Source organism: Dermacentor silvarum, chromosome 10 (genome assembly GCF_013339745.2).
Source record: "Dermacentor silvarum isolate Dsil-2018 chromosome 10, BIME_Dsil_1.4, whole genome shotgun sequence".
Lineage (NCBI taxonomy): Eukaryota > Metazoa > Arthropoda > Arachnida > Ixodida > Ixodidae > Dermacentor > Dermacentor silvarum.
In genome coordinates, this window is record NC_051163.1 from 17,094,918 (window position 1) to 17,102,968 (window position 8,051).

The following is an 8,051-nucleotide window of genomic DNA, read 5'->3' on the forward strand; positions in this document are numbered from 1 at the left end:
TTGAGAGATTGAATGATTTCCGGACTCATTGACTGAATGATTGTCTGATTTTCCTAATGACCGACCGACCAGCTGGCTAGCTGGCTGCCTGGCTTTCCCTGATTGGCTGAATGATCCGGAGCCGTAATAGGCAGCTCCAGATCAGTGTTGATATGACCCGAGGTTCCTTAAAAGGTGCACCGTTATCGTTCGTGCTGAGAGTTGCACAAACCTCGCGTGGCGGAGTTAGTGCCTTAGCCACTCGTCCCCTCGTAAGCAACTCGAACCTTCCGAGGCTACGCCCGAAGCAGTCTCGACAAAGCGAACCCTCGCGGAAATTGATCGCAGACTGCCCGACAACTCTGGTCATTGCCACGCTGCGGGGAGACACACCCATCATGGCGTTCCACGTCACGTGTCAGAGCTGGCAGATCGCTTTCGCCTTGCAATGACCCACTCTTTCCGCGGTATATCGAACTGATCTGTGGCACAGGGCACTTCGAAAACCGGGTTACAGAGACCGCACCTTTAGAGATGTCAGAGAGAGAAAAAAAGACAGACAGGAGGAGACATGCGTACAATACGGGACGACTGATCCACAGGGAAATAGACAGTGCGCTCACTTCTTTATACACCCGCTTCGTCTTACGAATATGTGTATCGACACTGCAGCCGGCGTTTCGCGTGTCTCGCACATTTACGGCCCATGATGGTAAACGTTTCGATCAGCTGATCACAATGTTCTTCGGTCATAGTCGAACGACTCTCGGTTACCGCCGGCGGAGCCGGTGTAATCGGTAATTGGAACGCCGGGTTTCGCGCGACACGCATCACATTCGAACTCTGACGATGCGGAAAGCAGCGCGATTGCTCATGCGTGACACGATGGCCCGTTCGCGGCTTCCTCGGAGCGCTGGATTCAGCGTCGTCCACAGGTTGCACACAGCTATACGTGTCTCGTACTCTTATACGAACTTGCACTAATCTTTGTTACATGCTTTATTTTTTCGCCATGGTTCTCACGGTTCTTCTTTATTTTGTTCTTCGTGCTGTGGCTGCCCAGATAGCGAATGCTATTGTAACGCGCACTGTGACTGAACATTCACATGTAGCCTATCCTCCCAAGACCGCTTGTACAATACATTGCGCATTACCTTCAACATTTTTTTCTCGAAATTCAATCGGAAATGATTACGCAAAATATTCATTCTGGGTATGAAGTACGGTGCATGTGTAACTGTAAAGAAGTGGTCTGCTCATATTCTTGTCAACCGCTTTCGAGTGTCAACCGCTTTGACCCTCAATTGATCTAGATCTCTGTGCCGTACCAGACGGCCGAAAGCAACCTTGAGGTGTGTTTCGAAATGACTGAGATTGCGTGAAAATATTGGACGCGGTAGCAACATGGCAACGTACTACACGTAGTTTCATCTTCATCTATGCGTTTGAGCAATGAAGTGCAGTGTTTACCATGGCAAACATGAAGACATGATGGAGATAGTAATCTTTTTAACGTACATGGACACGCAGCTTTGGCATCTAATCCTGCTATTTAAATTTTAAAGCTTGTTCCTCAAGTCCATAACATAACAGTGGACAATAAAAACCACAATGAAGAGCGATTATGTCCCATAGTTGTGTTCGCGTCTCAGGAGGCTATACCGCGCGATCTGACTATAGGCATATACATATATTGTACCAACGTCACTAGAACCAAACTCTAGTGAAGTTGTATTGTACGACAAGCTATATGTCTCACTTAGGTGATGTTCAAATCAACCGCTATTTTTTAAAAGCTAAGCTTCACATGTCTATGCGAAATCGCATTTGTACAGAAAACTATCATCATCAGCATTGGCTCGTGCGTCGTCGCCTTCTTCCGCAGCTCGCTCGTTGGCGCCCCTCGGGCAAGTTGCGCTCGTGCTCATGCTCAGCACGCGCTCGTGCCACTGCCCCCGCGTTCGTCGTCTGCTTCCACAGCTGGCTGCGTTGCCGCTCATCATTCCAGCGTAGAATTTCACTTCTCTTCTGTCGTCGTAACGGGAAAGCCGCGTTGACGGGGGTATGAGCCTCGTGGTAGGCAGCTCGTGGTAGGCAGCTCAGGAGTACGCACTACTCGTGGTCTTCCCACAGTTGTTGCTGGGATGGAATGTGCGGACCCACTAATCCAAAGCTCCGTATATACAACCAACGCTAATGCAAAATCCTCTCACACCGCACTCCTCCGTTCAGGCCTGTAGCCAGGCAGTTTTTTTCGGGGGTGGGGGCACTTACTGAAGGCCTAGGCTATTTAAGGAATGCACCTATTTTTCAGTAATTATTTTCGACAAAAAACGCAGTATGTAAATCATGTAATTTTTAAGTACTATTTTAAGAATAGCTTTAGATTTTCAGTTTTTAGATGAATCTTCCTAACAGTAAAATATTTTTAGACGGGTGATTCGTCTCAACAGATTACATTAATAAAAATAAAACAGCGTTACTCGGAGTCAAAAAGACGAAGAGTGGAAATATTCGTTGTATTGAGACACAATGTCAGGCGTGGTGTCCTCTGCTCTTTTGTGATGCTCCGGGTCGCTTACGCGGCGGCTCGTTCGGTCAATGTACTCGGCGCCATGGCAAGATCAACATTTCGGGGGGGGGGGGGGGGGGGGGCTATTTGAATCACACATAAACTACTGCAGTTTGGTTTGGCTTACTACGCATCAGCCTAATATAAATAGAATACTGCTTTTACAGAAGAAAGCTGTCCGTCGCATTGCCAACATTGGTTATTTATCTCCGACCTTCACATACTTTCGCACTCTCAGATTAATTAAATTCCAAGATTTGTATGAGCTCCGCATCCTGCGTTCATTTTACATCTGCTCTTCTGCGTTGAAACACTTCATTCAGACTACTGCATTTCCGCAGTGTAAGAATCATGCTATCAATACTCGAAACGTGGGACAGAGGCTTATACCCCTTTTCGTACCGATTATAAACAGCAGTCTTTGAAACATAACCTTCCCTCTATTCTAAATAAACATAATGACTTAGACAAACCCACAATAAATTTATTACGTGAAATAATTCTGAAATACTAATTTATTTATTCATTCAATTATCTATCAAAACACGGTCTTAATTTGCAATGGACTGCGTTTTGCAAAACAGGTTACTCTGGTTTCTAACGCCTTATGTATTATTGTTTCATTCTTGTTACTTGTTATCGATATATAACTGATTTTATTTTGTCCTATTGCAGTTAATTCTTGTGTTAGTGGGGTTATCATGTCTTTCTGTTAGTAAAATTAGAGTGTTGCACACGTGTTACAATTGTGCTTTGTTATTTTCTTGAATTATTGTTTGTTTTGCTTTGTAACACAAATGCATTGTTTTTTTGTTGTTTTTTCGGTTCTACAAGTAAGAGTACAGGTTCTCAATGCATAATCATTTCTACTATCTGCGTAAATAACTTGTTTATTTTCGTGTATGATGCTTTTAAACATCTGTTATATGTTTACCTGTCCCTTGTTGCCAAGCATGTATGGTCTCCTGGGCCCCGTCAAGCTTTATTCTTACAGCTTTTAGCCCAGGAGTCCAGCCAGAATATTTTCTGGTATAGAAATAAAGAGAATTGACGGCACAGGGTCAGCATAAACAGCTTCGCTGTTAAAAAAAAAACCCAGAAGCTCGCATCCGTGCATATTGGGAAACGCTTGCGATGAACGCTTGCTTGCTTGTGAAGAACGAAGCAAGCAAGCAAGCGTTCACCTCAAGCGTTTCCCGGTAAAGATTACGGTTGCATAAGCTGCAGTTGCCGGGACGCGGCAACTGTAGCATACGAACCAGAGAGGGACGTAACTGCACTCTCGTATGTAAAAGAACCCGCCTAGCAACTGATTTGTGTTGTGATAGTGCTACGGGAAGGCAACATATAGCGAGGACTCCTGAAGAGGAGCGTGCGTACGAGGCGCTGCGAAAGTTTGGTTAAGTAAATTTATCTTGTCTCTGGTGCGCTGTTTGTAGGTGCACGAAGTAGCGGCGCAAGCCTAGCCGTCGCAGGCCGTTTGAAACGTCTTAGGCTATTAATTAGGTAAAGTGCATTTCGATCTCGACATGGGAATAACTTCAAGCTACGTCGCAATGGGGGCTAAGTCGTCTGGGAGATATATGTCTGCGACGGGTAATGTGAATCGCGCCCACGCGTCACCCACGCGCTGCTTCTCGCGATTTACCGATAAGCGAGGCAGTCGCGCCACACTTCGTTCCGTTTGCAACGTGCCGAACAATAGAGATTATATCTTCGCGTCAATCTATATTGGCGTGATAGAGAGCCTCTTTATAGAGCCAATATATCGCGAAATGAAAAATTCCCAGGTGTCCTTACCTATCGCCTAAGATACGCGAAGGCGAAAGCCTTGTAAAGGCTACTGTAATTCTCCATAATCTCCCTCAATCAACCCTAATCCACCATAATCCATCTTAATCCCCCATAATCATATTTGATACACCTTAATCGACCTTAATCCACTATAGTTGACCTTAATGCACCCTAATCCACCTTATCGACCTTAATCCACCGTATCCACCTAATACACAATCGTCATCATCATCTTTGCCATAATCCCCCTCAGTCAACCCTAATCTATCTTAATCCACCATAATCAACCTTATTCCAATCACTAATCAATCAATAATTTTGCTAATGATTATACATCTTTTTATACACGGCTGGACATGCTTTGGTTCGGTTCTTGCCTACCTTGGGTCACGTGACATTCTGTACATCACAACGCGACCTTGAAACATAGAGATCTATAGCTTTTGCCTTAAAACACGTACAAAGCTGCGCTCAAATTTTGCATCAGGGAGTATCGTAATTGTCGGTTAATTTTGTAGCGTGAGCTACACTGGCCGAGGTTGAGCAGTTTCGCGTGGCTCCTGGAGAGCCGTGCTGCGCACAGCTGGCGCGCCGGGCGTTTGCGCTGGGCGTTTGCCAGTGTGGTATAGCCACGGAGAAGGAGAGCGAAATTGCTGCTCAGCTGCGCAGAAGAGCGGAGAAGCTTAACTCATCGGATCCCTAAATAGCTGCCTGGAAATTAGCGGTTGAGCGTAGGAAGAACGAACAGAAGAAGGCTAAAGTGCTGCGGAGACACCGTAGCAAAGGGAGGAACGTCTAGCAAAGCGGCGTCGCCAGGAGGCTGAGCGACGTGCCCGACCATCTCAGCAGCAGCAACAACAAAACGCCGTCGATGACGTCAAGGCGCGATTGTTGAAACTTAGCGAAAGCGCCAGTGCGACTCGGACCTTCGAGACGGACTTCGTAAACAATCCGTTTGGATACGTGTGCGACGTGTGTGGAAGACTGTGGCACATGAAAGACTTGACGCCGGTAAGTAGTGCCATGCGTGAAACGTTGAGTTTAGCGGCGCCGCCTGAGTGGGGTGAAACCGTGGCAGAAGATTCCACTCATTAGCGTTACCAATGGGTATCGTTACCTGCCCATGCCACCAGGTCCACCGGTTCTGAACGATGTGGCCGACTTAGCTCACACAACGTATATCCTGGCATAGCCGAGCTAAGCCACTGCTAATTTTTTCAGTCCGACTCGGCGTCCATGTTGTGCTTCCAACGGCTCTCAAACTCGCGTTATTGTAAAACAGGACCACGAATATCGCGTTTTCGCTTTTTAAATATTTGCATTGGTCATAATGAGTTTAAAGGCTTTAGTTGCGGGTGGAGCAATTCCCGAAGGCTGTTTTGCTGTCCTCCTTAATGAGACAGTGGAAAATATATTTCTCAAAAGCGCACTTAAATTACAAGAATGACTGCGGTGGTTATGTGCAATAACATCTAGCGTTTTTTGTAACGACTTCGGTTCCAATCGCAGTGTGGTGCTACGAATTGTGCGGAAGGGTTTCAATATATATGGTTGCGAAGTACCGAGAAAATGAAATTGGGCGAAACTGGCGTTGGCCAGCGAAGCTGCGTAATCCCCTCATTCGACAGACCAATGTAACGCTGCCTTGAACTGGGTCCTGTCAAGCCTGAGCACGATGCCGTGATGCATGTTGGCGTTGCTGTTACCGTCGCCGCTCATCGTGTTCACGCTGCTCTTCGGGAGTCCTATGTGTGGCCTTTCCATAGCGCAATCGCAACATAAATGAAATCAGTTGCAGGTGGGTTCTTCTTTTACATATGAAAGTGTAGTGAGGTCAATGTCTGCTTCGTATGCTACAGTTGCCGCTTGGCGAAATGCGAAAACACCCGTGTACTTAGATTTAGGTGCACGTTAAAGAACCCCAGGTGGTCGAAATTTCCGGAGCCCCCCACTACGGCGTGCCTCATAATCAGATCGTGGTTTTGGCACGTAAAACCCCATAATTTAATTTTGCCGTCAACCTTCAGCTATTGCAACCGTAATCTTTACCGGGAAACACTCGAGGCGAACGCTCGCTTGCTTGCTTGGTTCCTCACAAGCAGTAAAGTGCATGTGAAGGTCGTCGCGGGAATAATTTCAAACTACATCGCAAATGACAAGCGTCCCAGGTGTCGTTTACAGCTTCCCTGTCCAACCACCTTCACAGCGTGAATTGGAGACCAATTTGTAAGCATGAAATGCTTTTATTGCGATAGCAATTATATGGACACTTCAACCGGATTTCTGCCGTCGGCGTCGCCGTCGCCGTCGCCGTCGCCGTAGCCGTCGTCGTCGCCGTCGCCGTCGCCGTGAGGTTCCGTATAGATAAAATCTCCACCGCGCGCCGTATGCCCCAGCGCAAGCGTGCTGGGACGCGCGCTATCACGGAGAGCGAACGCACGCAATCCCCCACGCGCAAGCAACGAAGCGGGAAGCGAGCGCCGGAGGGAGCGGGGGGGGGGGGGGGGGGGGGGCACTTCTACTGTGCCAACAACCGCGCTCGTCGCTCGACCGCACGGTCTCTTATCTCTCCCACGCGCAAGCAAGGAAGCGGGCAGCCAGCGCCGGAGGGAGCGGGGGGGGCGCACTTTTCCTCTGCCAGCAACCGCGCTCGTCGCTCGCCGCACCGTCTCTTATCTCCACACGGCTCTGACCTTTATGCACGCTCAGTTTCCGTTGAAGCGATAGACCGCACGTACCTTCGCCCGCTGCTTGCTGCCAGCGTTTTGACAGTCGTTGTCTGCAGTCATTCAGTGTGATCTATTCATGTTTGTTTGTGCGCGCTCACACCACGCTTGTTCATTCAGTTAGTAATAGTCGGGCCACATTTTCCAACGCACGCTACACATGTAATGCTGCCCGGATCGGCAGTGCAGCGCTACAGGTGTGTCCCTTCGCACGCGCGCTGCCCACGGGAAGCGCTTCTCATCAACACCACCATTTCACACGCGCCTTCTCGTGGTCATCGAGTCTCTCTTCATGTCGGTCTACTTACGCCGCAGCACACCTGCTTACTTAATCAGCTCATGTTTACTACAATTCATATTGCTACCAAAGCCGCTCACCTTACATCGTATGACATTGCTGTGTTGCTATCGCATTCATTGCTTCGCCCTTAGGGCGAAACTGTGACATTTTTTTTTTTTTTTTGGGGAGCCAGCGTACGAAGCCTCTCCAACCTCTACGCCAGCCACCAGGCACTCTATCCCAAGTTAGAGCTTTAGCATGCGTTGCGAGCATTCTGTCGCAGCGCTGAGCGCGTCCGGTATTCCGGTAACCACAGTCGAGCTGGGCATTTTGACGGATGGATAGAAGCGTAAGCTAAAGCCCCTGCATACTACTATTGCTGTGATGACGGAGCTTCAGTCAGCGCAGACGAAAGTGAGCCGAGTGAGCGGCCTCATCGGTCTAAAGTCGGTCTGCATGGTCCAGCCATCCGGTGGCGCAGAGCTTAACCAGCCAAGCAAGTAGCTAACGTTGCTGTAACCAAGTATAAAGCATTTTGAACATCTAGAAAAAACAACGCGTTCACGATTACGCTCCTTCCAGAAATTTACCCTAGAAGCAAAGTAGAATACATTTGATTACTGCTATAACTAGGTGGGGTGATGAAGGTAGGAAATTTGCAGGCGCAAGTTGGAATCAGCTAGCGCAAAATAGGGGTAAT